Source organism: Mastomys coucha, unplaced genomic scaffold (assembly GCF_008632895.1).
Source record: "Mastomys coucha isolate ucsf_1 unplaced genomic scaffold, UCSF_Mcou_1 pScaffold5, whole genome shotgun sequence".
In the NCBI taxonomy this organism is placed as follows: domain Eukaryota; kingdom Metazoa; phylum Chordata; class Mammalia; order Rodentia; family Muridae; genus Mastomys; species Mastomys coucha.
This window is the reverse complement of record NW_022196911.1, coordinates 4,443,936-4,456,065: the sequence shown is the minus strand read 5'-3', so window position 1 is coordinate 4,456,065 and position 12,130 is coordinate 4,443,936. Positions and strand designations below refer to the sequence as shown.

Below are 12,130 nucleotides of genomic sequence, written 5' to 3'. Positions count from 1 at the left end.
GAGATTGGTGTCACTCTGTATTTTCCCACTGAATCATTCCTGAATAACTGTTTGTACATGTTCAGCAATGCTATTTTTAAAAATGCAGCAACTGACAGCTAGGTGAATCTACAGGTGCAGAACCTTGGGTCTCAGAGGACTTATCGAGGTCCCTGCTCCCACCTGGCCACAGCCCCAGGTGCAGTGCTTCGTGGGAGTTTTCAAGTAGAAGCTAAAGAAAAGACTAGAAGGTTCCAAGAGTATGGGTCCGAATAAAGAGGTGTGGGGAGGAAAGAAGAGCTTTTATTTGGGAAAGAGAAGCATTTTTTATAAAGGTAACCTCCAGCCCTTGTCAAAGATTTATAGACTCCCTTTAGAATGCAGTGAGAGAAAACCATGCAAATTCATACCGGTTAGAATGAGGGCCACAGAACAAGGTCTCTTGTAAATTTCCTTTAAAGTTCCAGTTAGCTCATGGAGTTCATTAGGTAAGCAAAATGCAAATTAAAATTTGCTTGAACCTCCCCACACCTTTGGCACGGAACTATTAACAGCACTTGTACTTCATGGCAGGTTGTAAGCGTATTTAGCAAGTTTTTAAATTCTTTGTTCTTGCACATTGAAGCACATACTCACAAACTGGAAATCAAATGGATGGCTAGCTGGTTGGTAGCAGTTGTCAGAGCCTTTAGACACTCAGTCACTGGAGCAAACAAACCCTTCTTTAGTATTACCCCACGGATCATGTACTTTATGAGAGGCCTACGTATCTGAGCTGTCCTTACCTGCAGCCTGGCTTTTGCTGGGAGGGAGGTTAATGCTTAGTGGGTTTTACGTGATCTTGGGGAACAATGCAGGTATTTAACAAACATAGGTGTGTGGGTCGAGTCTGTGAAGTAATCCTGAAAAAAAAATGAAAATTCCATCAAGCATGTTACAATCAACTTCCAATAAGGAAAAGCAAAGAAGCAGAGTTGGAATGGGACTCGGTTGGTTGACTGCGCATCTCCTACAAAGCCCTGGGTGGGATCCTCAGCTCTGCTGAAAACCAGGCACTTTGGTACAAGGCTATAATGCTAGCACTCAGGGAGGTAAAGGCAGGAGGAGCAGAAGTTGAGGGTCGTCATAGGCTATACAGTAAGCTTGGGGTAGTGGCCTATATGTCTAAGCTGCATCAGACCCTATCTCTAAAATTTAAATAACCCGATGATTTAATAAAGGCTATCCAGAAGTAAAGTATTGATGTTCAAAAATCACCTGTCAATGTCTCTGCAAGCAAAGGTACCTGCTGCCAGACCTCATGACCTGAGACAGATCCCTGGATGCTTTGTAATGGAGAAAGCGGAGCCCCTGCAAGTTGTTCCCTGACCTCTCCCTGTACACCATGGCCTGCAAGTTCCCACCTCGTAAATAAAATAATGAAAACAACTTAATAACCTAAAACAAACACTGTCAAGAAAGTAAAGGAGACGTCTGTGAACTTCTTGGTTGATCAAGACTGTTTGGAGATCTAAAAAGGAAGCCAGACTCGGACATTCAGAGTGTGCAGCCAACGTGATGTCAGCAGCAGGTGAGGATGCTCAAATGAGTCACGCTATCTGTCACCACTCCCAGGAAAACAGCTCTCAGGTTCTGCTGACTAGACGCATGGTAGGGATGTGCACTCCTAACCCAGCCCCCTCTTCCCTCCATCCCTCTCTCCTCCCTTGCAGGACGGAGTAACTCATTGTTCTCTATTTAGCCAAGCAATAAAAACAAAAGGCCAAAGTGAAGTCACAGAGGAGAGTCCTTGACTAAAGTCTTAAGTCACAGAGGCTGACCTCATCCTGGGGTTTGACTTTTCCTCAAGCTTGCGTTGGTGGGGGTCAGAGGTCAACCTCAGGAGGACAGGTGGCCTTCTAAGAGGAGGGGCAGGGGCTGGGCTGGGGAATGCCACCTGGTGGCATTCTGCCTGACACAAAGCCTGTATTTCCTCACAGACATAAATGGCAAAGTGAAGAAGTGTCCAAGTGACCTTTGCAGTTCCGTTTCTGGAGTCTATTCTGTAATTATAACAAAGCATGCCTAACAAGATTGACTACCTTCCCCATTTTTGGCTCAGCAACACTGAGTATCGTCAGACTACCGTTTGTTGCCATCCATGTCTGCAATCCTTTTCGCCCTGCAGGACTAGAACTCCCGTAGCCCACTGAGCAGTGAGGCTTTGGTCTTTACTCCCTAAGCCACTGGCTCTGAGGACTCCACCTTCTGTCTCCACGAATGTGACACCTCCATGCGTAGCATAAAAAAGAAACATAAAGTACTGAGCCATCTGTGGCTTCCTTAGTCTACACAGCATAATGTCTTCACAGTGCCTTCATGAGAGCACCTGTCAGAATCTCTTCCCTTGTTCAGGCTTCATGACATTCCCCGCAAGTGCACGTTCGTGTGTGTGTGTGTGTGTGTGTGTGTGTGTGTGTGTGTGTGTGTGTGCGTGCGCGCGCGCGCGTGTGTGTACTCATATACACTCTTCTGATCTATTCACTTTCTGATAGACATCTGAGTTACTTCTACCTCCTGACTAACAGGGATACTGATGCTGTGAATATGAGTGGGCAGGTATTGTGGTCTCAGTATGTACCCAGAAGTGAACCTGACTGGTTCTAATCCTTTAAGGACCCAGCTGTTTTCCATACACATCCTTTCCCACCCCCATCAACTCTGTATCACAACCCTCTGTTGCCCCCACCCCTGTGGGCAGAGTCCTGAACCTGAGCCTCTCTTCACGTGCCGACTGGCCCTTATACATCCGCTCAGGAGGGTTCCATCACGACTTACAAAGTCGAAGACAGGGGGAGTGACTGGCACTGGACCCAGGTCCCTCTAAGTCATACCTCCTGCTTGGTTCTATCCATGCAAACACATTTTACATTGGGGGTGGGCTGGGGGAAAAGGCCAGGGCACAAGCAGGAAACTTAATGGCTCCTTTAAACTTCTTAAAACGAAGGCTAACATCTAATTAATGAGGCTGAAATGCAGCCTGCTATGCAAGCCCCACCTGCCTTACAATGAGTCATTCCCCTGTGTATACCAAAGACGGTACAGTGACAGGAAGACAGGCTGTATCTGACACAGAAGCACATGCATAGAGCCCCATGTCTGTGAAGTTCAAAGCCTGAGCTGTTGGCTTGTTCCCTAGAGCACTTTGTGCGTTTAAACCCAGGGAGGTAAAAAGGGACACAGAAAGCTCACAACTGTTGCCTCTTGGACTTCCCAGTCGGTGAAGGGAATGAGCTTCACTGTGTTCAGTACTTTTGTCATTCCAGTGGTGACCCAAAGGAGAAGGGGGCTCCTGGGCTCTCTCTGTTGGCTCTTTTGATCCACCAGCACCACATAGGGTACTCCAAACACACACAGATACTCACACACACACACACACACAGAGTCAATGTGAGGCCAACTATTAGAGATTCCTGGATACATAGAGGTAAGGGCTCAGGACTGTGGGAGAGGGCTATAAAGTAGAAACCCGTGCCCCAGCAGCAGGCTGAGACTGGAAGGCATTTCGCTGAGCAGAGCAGAAGAACAGGGGGTGATGTTGTTCAGCTGCTGTTTATCCAATGTGCACAGGGCCCTGGGTTCATTACCCTAGAACCCCACCAACCAGGTGTGGCAGTATGCAACTGTAATTCCAACACCCAGGTGGTGGAGATGGGGATATCACGAGCCCAAAGCCATTCTCACCTTCATAGCAGGATTGGGGCCAGCCTAGGCTACATGAGACCCCATCTCAAAGGCTCAAGAAGGCTAACAAAATTTGCCATGAAGATTGCCCATAAAGATATGGATTGAGGTATTTCAAATAAAAATGTTAAAATAACAATGAACCTTGGGAAATGCCAATTTAAACATTGAATCTAAACTTTTTCTTGGTATGAGAATCTCTAAAAGTGACAGAAAGATGGTTACAACCAAAACACAAGTCCTAACTTTCCTGGGTCCTATGGCCCAGGAAAGAATTCCTTTTTTTTTTTTGCAATGGTGTTTGTCTTAACAGCTTGTAATCCTGCCCAAAGCACATTAGAAACCACCTTTTGATCTTATTTTTCAAGAAATGAGGTTCATGGGGCTGGAAAGACACCCCAGGGGTTAAGGAAGACTTTCCAGGGCCTGGAGTTTTGCACCCAGCACCCATAGCAAGCAGCTCATAACTACCTGTTATGCCGGCTCCAGTAGCCATGGGCACACATACTCATAATAAGAATTAGTAAAAATAAGTTATTTTTAAAAAGGATTACTTAAGGTCTCTTTGAATGATATTCTCTTGAGAAGTCTACATACATCCACAGTTAAGTGTGTACTTTTCCCAAAATAGATCTCAAATATGCCCTTAGCACAAACACGTAAATCTATATTAAAGCTTTTTCTTTTTTAAAAAAAATATTTCTGCCAGGCAGTGGTGGCAGATGCCTTTAATCCTAGCACTTGGGAGGCAGAGGCAGGCAGATTTCTGAGTTCCAGGCCAGCCTGGTCTACAAAATGAGTTCTAGGACAGCCAGGGCTACACAGAGAAACCCTGTCTTGAAAAAACAACAACAACAAAAAAAAAACCAAAAAAAACCCAACTTCTTTATTATTGTATATATGTGAATAAGGTGTACATGCTATGGTACACATATGCAAGTCAGAGAACAAAGTCTATTCTCTTTTTCCAGCTTCATGTGGGTTCCAGGGATCAACCACGGGTGGCTTTACTTCATATACAAAGTCATTCTGAAATACTTTTCTGCCATACAGGCAAGAATCACACCTACACTTGAGTAGAAGTCTCTGTGCCAATAGGTATATTTCCCATTATCTCTCCTGATGCCCAAGACATTATTAATTAAAGGGAGGGATGGAAGGAGAGAGATGGACGGATAGAGGGATGGAGGGAGGGGTGTAGGGAAGAATGAATGAACAAAAGAAAGGAAGGAAGGAAAGAAGAAAGGAGAAAGAAAAGGCAAAGAAGAAAAGAAAGAAGAGAAAAGAAAAGGAGAGAAAAGAAAAGAAGCTTTTAATTTTAATAAGATGAGGTCTCATGTGTCTTGGGTTAGCCTTGAATTTACAAAGATGATCTTAAACCCCTTGTCCTCCTGCCTCTACCTCCCAAAAGGCTGGGGTTACAAGAGTGTATCTGTAATGTACCATATATAATTTATGTAATGCTAAGATCAAACCCAGGCCTTTCAACAAGCTAGGCAAACCAACTTAGTTCCATGTCTAGGCCCTTAATTATTTTTATTATTGTGATAATTTGAGAAATATACCAGAAGACCCTATCTTCCACTAAACCTTTGCTTCACTAAAAGCCTGAACTGTGGGCTCACAAGAAGCACTCTGGAAACCGGGCAGTGGTGGCGCACACCTTTAGTCCCCTCACCTGGGAGGCAGAGGCAGGCAGATTTCTGAGTTCAAGGCCAGCCTGGTCTACAGAGTGAGTTCCAGGACAGCCAGGGCTATACAGAGAAACCCTGTCTCAAAAACACCGAAAAGAGGAAGAAGAAGAAGAAGAAAAGGAGGAGGAGGAGGAGGAGGAGGAGGAGGAGGAGGAGGAAGCAGCAGCAGCAGTAGCACTCTGGAAACACCTATGGGATGGATGAAGGCAACTCCTAGCTTAGACGACTGATTGATTTTGACACAGACCAAAAGCAAGATTTCTTCCTACCGGCTATGTTCAAAGGACAGATTCATAGACCCTCGGGGATGAGTCCTCTCTACATCAGCAGGATAGCGCAGAAAGGAGAGGTGAAGGAAGCCAGAAACAGTGCGCATGCTAATCGAGCCAAATGCTGAACAGCTGTTCAGTGCACCTGGCCAGCGCCAGCTGTGCAACACACCTGCTCACCTCCACCCACCGGAGAAAGAAAGAAAACCTTAGAAACGGCGGCAGCAGCAGCAGCAAGAGCATAATTAACACCTATGAGACATTCACTGACAGACAGGGTAGCCTCTGAGAGACACTGTGTAACCATTGTCCTGATGACTTTAACAAAGACATTTACCGATCATGCTTTGGCTATGGTTTTTGCTCAAAAAGAAGAGAATAAATAAGTCAAAGTTTTAGCACCCTCTGCTCCCCAACTCCTTTACGAAGGCAAATTTATAGTATTTGAGTTTTTTAAACTCTTTTGGTAGAAAAAAAGAGGCTATTTTATTATTATTAAAGTAATAATAAAACAATTTTTTAAAAGGTCCTATAAACTTTATATATATATATATATATATATATATATATATATATATAGTTAGTTAGTTAGAGGCCTAGTACTTAAAAGTGGAAAAAATATCTTTTAGACTATATTAAATCACAATAGTATGCATGAAGGTATAAGCTGCAGTAATGCTCCTTAGGTACTGGAGACAGTGAGGCCTACAGTTCATAGTGACATACTGTAGCTGAAGGTTCTGAGAAGCACAAAGACCATTCAAACAGTTTACATAGCAAAGGTTGGATGCCATGCACAAAGGCTTACATAGTTATCTTCATTTATTAGATAACAATAATATTCAGATTTTTAAAATTAGTCACAATCCCACAGATGTTAAAAAAAAAAAAAATCCTTCTATTTCATCTTGTCCCCAGTCATAGGACATTCCGTATCAGGCAGTGTTTGAAGCTAAAAGCACAAACAAGAATGGAAGGGGCTCTCTGGTTTCCAAATGATGATCGATTGCCATATTAAAAATGTCAACAAATATACACAACTTAATAGACAGGGCCATCAAAATTGCAACAACCATTGTGGGGGAGTGTAAACTAGAGAAAAACACCTTTCATGGTGTCTTAGTTAGGGCTTTACTGCTGTGAACAGACACCATGACCAAGGCAAGTCTTATAAAAGACAACATTTAATTGGGGCTGCCTTACAGGTTCAGAGGTTCAGCCCATTATTATCAAGGCAGGAACATGGCAGCATCCAGGCGGGCATGGTGCAGGAGGAGCTTAGAGTTCTATATCTTCATCTGAAGGCTGCTAGCTGAATATTGACTTCCAGGTAGCTAGCTAGGGTGAGGGTCTTAAGCCCTCACCCACAGTGACACACCTACTCCAACAAGGCCACACCTAATAGTGCCACTCCATAGGCCAAGCACATATAAACCATCACACATGAGGAAATTTAAGACTTACCTAGTCATCATTTGCCTTCAGCATGAGGTACATTGATGACCAAAGTCTCTCCTTTCCAAAGAGAGTAAGACTTAGAACAGGAGACAAGACAAAGAAGCAAAACAAAACTTGGACCATTACATCCCGGGGCAGAGTTGAGCAAGACGGAGAGGAGGAAGAAGCCAGCAGGCAGGCAGATGGGGCTGAGGAACTAGCTATAAGGAGGGCTGAGACTGAATAGTGGGGTGAGCAGAGCTAGAGTGAGGGCCACTGAACAAAGGCAGATTTCTGGATGGAGTGAGACAGTAAAACGCGAGGTCTCCCACAAAGACACCAACAGGCTCCATAGTTCCGCAGAGATTAGAAGGCTGAGCTCAGCTCTCCATAGTGGGTGGTGAATCCCTCAGCCAGAGCCAAGAGCCAGATAAGATAGAGGTCACCATCACTAGCCACCAAGAGGTCTGCTGTCATCTTTTTATTTGGAGCAGACCCCACAGATGTTGCAGGCACTCAGAAGACAAGGATCAGAATTTGGCCTGGCTTTTGTCAGAGAACTTGAGTGATGACTTAACTTGCATCTGGTATGACACATAAACTACTAAATTTTTGTGGTGTGATATCAAATCTTTTGTCACCTATCATTTTGGATCTGCCATTGATTATGAGCCATTAAACCTCATCTATATTTACATACAAATTTGTAATTTTCTAAATTGTACTATTAGTATGTCTGATTTTTGTCAACTCCCCCCCAAATTACAGCATATAAAACATCATTTACAGTATCAAATGCCCAAGAAAACAGTGCCCTAAGCCAAGCACTTGAATAATTAGATCCTTATGATTAGAAAGATGAGAAAATAATCCAGTAACACACTGAGCAACTATTAATGCCTTAAACTATTAATGTCTTATGAAGGCTATAGCCCCAAAGGACACAGGCCTTAGAGACAGATAAGTATCAGAGAAGTCAGAAACAACACTCAACATCAGATGACACACCAGCTCCCCACAAGTTAGTATCTAGTCTGGTGTGTCCACAGTGAGAGGCTAAGGAAACCAATCTTAACGTCTTATTTTCCGCATAGGACTACAAAGCCACGAGAAAGGGACACATTTGTGTAAAATAACACCATTCAGCTCTATAAAGGATCCAGGTTTAAACTCTTGTCAATATCACCCAAACCCAGTTTTGTCAATGAACCACAGTTGGAATGCAGGAACTGAATACCAAGACTTGAGGGAATGAATTTCTAATTCTAAAACTACTGAACTCATTCTAGTAAAAAGGCAGGCAAAAGAACATCTGATCTCTGCAGGAATTTGTAATCTTAGCAGAGTGGGCAGGAAGGGCTCAAGGCCTCTGAGCTAAGAACCACTGGTGAGTCCCACCGGGTTTTCTTTCAAAGCAGTGGGGGCACATTAACAGATGAAAGAAATCAGTTACTGGGCAGCACTGAATGCCACAGGAGCCTGAGCTCAGTGGACAAGTACGGCTGACATTCAATGGGGAGGGGCGGGGGGGGGGGGGGGGGGAGAGTCATAAATTCCACAGGGACAATGGCCCAGCTCTGGGGCATAGTTCACCACCTTAGTTAACCCCATTCATCACTTGAGGGAGTGCTCTCAGAACTCACACCTGCTTTGTAAGAAACCCTAACACCTGCAAGCATTGCACACAGAACTGATGTTCAAGCTAGGATCTCAGCCTATTGGTGGGTCATCGGAGACCTCACAATGAGTCAACCCCAGCAAAGAGTAGAGAGGAAACAAGATTAGAAGAACAAAACAATGCCAGAGTGTAGAAAGGTAAAACCACTGCTTGAAACAATGTGTCTGGGTGCTTGTTTGTATACTGGGTTGTGCTGTATAGGTGTGTCTTCTTGACTGGTGGCCCCAAACCCCTTTTTTAAAACTATGTCATTAACTTCAAGTAGTATTTTCATCAGAACCGCACATATGTTTGTTTTAATGAAGTATCTGAAGAATTGTCAAAAACAAAGAAGAATTAGTCTCCCTATGATTTCAGAGGGTCTGTGTCAATTGGCTACATGTTTCTCTTCTGTAGCAATGGAGTTCACCTTGGTGGTAGGAGCTGGTGATAGATACTCTTTCCATGTATGGTCCGCCATGCCGAGGCATCCCTTCCCCCTGAGGGACTAGCCACACAATGGTATAGTATAGAATAGAGTTTATTTAGGGCATGAGGAGGGGAGTTAAGAAGGTAGTAGAGTCAGAGAAAGGCAGAGAGAGGGGAGAGTAGGGAAATAGAAGAGGGCCATGACCACATGGGGGTGGGGCGGGGGGAGAAGAGAATGGAAAGGGGAGAGCAAGAGAGAAGTAAGAGATCAAGAAAGCAAGAGAAAGAGAAGGGGGCAAGCAGCCCCTTTTATAGTGGGTCTACCTTGCTGTTGCCAGGTAACTGTGGGGTGGAGTTTGGACAGAATGTTAACACCTTGGTCCTACTAAGAAGACTTAGGATCAACCAAAATAAGCACTCTCCAAAAACTTGGAAAATCATCATCCAAGACAAACACCCGGGCTAAGACTCAGAGCCAGACAAGAAGGGGACCATCCATCATTGAGAGCACTACACATTGAGCCCGTAGTTCTCATTCCTTTGTATTCTAACTTCTGAGAAACTGTTAAAGCATATTCGAATTCTTAAGAATTTGGAAAGGCCTTGTAAGGAAGGGACTCGGAGGATGAGTGAGATTCTGCCAGCTAAGGAAAGGAACGACAAGGAATGGGAAAATAGCAAATCCAGGACGTGACTGAAACAGGAACTGAGCAAAAAGGAGAAGGACCCCAGCTTGCTCAGTGCCTGAGTGTCCACGACACAGCTGGGAAGGGAAAGGCAGCTAGCTAATGAGGAAGAGGCAGCTCAGGGAGCCTTAGCGGTCAAGTGCCCACCTCCCCAGCCCAGACAGACGTGGAGTGACCCATTCAGAGACACTTAAGGTCCCCCCACTGGGTGGCATTGACAGGAAAAGATATGTTCTTGGTCTTGACAGAAACTTAGGGAACTGGAAAGAAATCAATTGCTCCACTCAGCAAGTTGGTAGGAACGGTTTGGAGACCTCCCAACACTCCGACAAAGTGCTTCAGGGAAAGCCAGAGCTGTACACTGAGATCCCCTCTTCCCAGCGACTGTCAGCCTGTGTGGGAGGTGAGGCGGGTTACAAACACAGGCCACAAGGAGAAGCACTGGAGAACGCACGACTCCAACAGAGCAGAGACCACATCCCACAAATATTGCTGGTATGTTTGTGGAATGCCAAGCAAATCGAGTGGCTGGCTACAGCCGAACCATCACGGGCACGGGAAAACATGTCAGGGATTTGATGGCAAAAATCCTTTGAAGCAAAATTATAGAATCCATATAGTTTAGAATGAAATGGCCCCAGTAGTGGGAAAGAAAATACCTTCCGTTAAGAATTGTCAAAATGTGTGTTTCATACATTTTTTTTCAGCCAGGCACTTGAAATGTCATTTGTTGTTGTTGTTGTTGTTGTTGTTGCTGTTGCTGCTGCTGCTGCTGCTGCTGCTGCTGCTGCTGCTAGTGGTGGTGTGTGCCTGCATGCATGTATGTACTTGCGTCTTATTGTCTGTATGGAAGCACACTTGTCTGTGTGGATAAGCATGCATGTGTTTTATGTGTGTGCAAAGGCCAGAGGACCTCAGCTGTTACCTCAGACAGCATCCAGCTTCTTTTCATTGAGATAGAGTCTCTCTTTTGTTGGCCTGGATCTAGCTGAGTAGGCCAAGCTGATTAGTCAAGGAGTCCCAGGGATCCCATTATCTCGGCCTCTCCAGCACTGAGATTACCCACACATATCGCACTCACTGCTTTTGCTATTGGTGTTTTCGCTTTTGAACATGGGTTCTTGGGATTAAACACAGATCCTATTGCTTGGAAGGCAAGTGCTTCGTCAGCTGACCTCCCAGCCCCTCGACCTCTGTGATTGCGTGTTTGTTTTTTTAATATGTTAATGTTCTATCCCATTTTACCTTTTCTCCTTGGTCTCCTTCAGTATCATCCAAATTTTCCTCTACATTCCAGTGCTCCAAGACCTCATGCTGACCAGGGGTGAGCACCACAGCCAGATATGCTAACTAATGGCTTTCAAATGTCCCTCCTCTGTAACTTACCGGCACCAGAGTCGAACACTGTCAGCATGACTGTTAAACAACCTCTCTTTATTGACCATGCTTGAGCCATCCCACAAAAGCATGCCTGGGTTTCTGCTAGCAGCGTCCAAGCTTCACACCACAACACGGGCAGCCTGGGGTCTCGGGCTACAGGCCTGCAATGGTTGGCTTCTTTGTCTCTGACTGGGGAGACCCACAAATGAGACACATGCCTCAGGAAATTGGAAGCAGACAACGAACCCCCATGCCTCAATCACATCTTACAACCAAAATATGCTACAATGATTCTACCAAGTTATTCTTGGCACAAATCTTTCTTCATTGTATGCTGTTCTGTTTGAACTTGAAAAATGAACAGGCATAAACCACACATTTCCCCCACTTCATGTAAATAGGTGTGTCCCCCACCTTCATAAATGTATGCCTATTCTATTTTAGCTGACCCTGTAGCCCTCTATCAGGGTCCACTTTTACTCTGTTCTGATCCAAAGGCTACTGCCTAAGTTACCCTTGGGCCCACCAGTAAAATCAAACTAGACATTGGTGAAACGTCTCTTAACTCACATGTGGGTTTACACACAAACCTGCTTAGATTTTAGTTAACAACTTATTAAAACTTTAGGGGACAAATTGAATGGGACTAGTAGGTCCTGTTAAAGCTAAATTTTCCACCGGGCAATGGTGGCACATGCCTTTAATCCCAGCACTTGGGAGGCAGAGGCAGGTAGATTTCTGAGTTCAAGGCCAGTTTGGTCTACAGAGTGAGTTCCAGGACAGCCAGGGCTACACAGAGAAACCCTGTCTCAAAAAAAAAAAAAAAAAGCTTAATTTTTCTGATTTGGCTAAGCATGATAAAACACATCTGTAACC

The 12,130-nt window shown here is 44.6% G+C and overlaps 2 protein-coding genes across 4 annotated transcripts in view; both read right to left on the bottom strand.

Moving 5' to 3' along the window:
* Positions 1 to 12,130, bottom strand: part of Tiam2 (TIAM Rac1 associated GEF 2) — a 122,725-nt gene that overhangs the window by 102,472 nt on the left and 8,123 nt on the right. Inside the window, exon 2 of one of the 2 annotated variants that reach the window (XM_031353061.1) lies at positions 765 to 881. The exons of the other annotated variant lie outside the window; for it this stretch is intronic. The gene's annotated coding sequence lies outside the window, so the exon portion shown is untranslated. The remainder of the gene's footprint in view (positions 1 to 764; positions 882 to 12,130) is intronic. 2 annotated transcript variants of the gene reach the window in all.
* Scaf8 (SR-related CTD associated factor 8) overlaps positions 791 to 12,130 on the bottom strand; it is a 307,179-nt gene continuing 295,839 nt past the window's right edge. For both annotated transcript variants that reach the window (XR_004113422.1, XR_004113423.1), the window contains one exon: positions 791 to 881. The gene's annotated coding sequence lies outside the window, so the exon portion shown is untranslated. The remainder of the gene's footprint in view (positions 882 to 12,130) is intronic.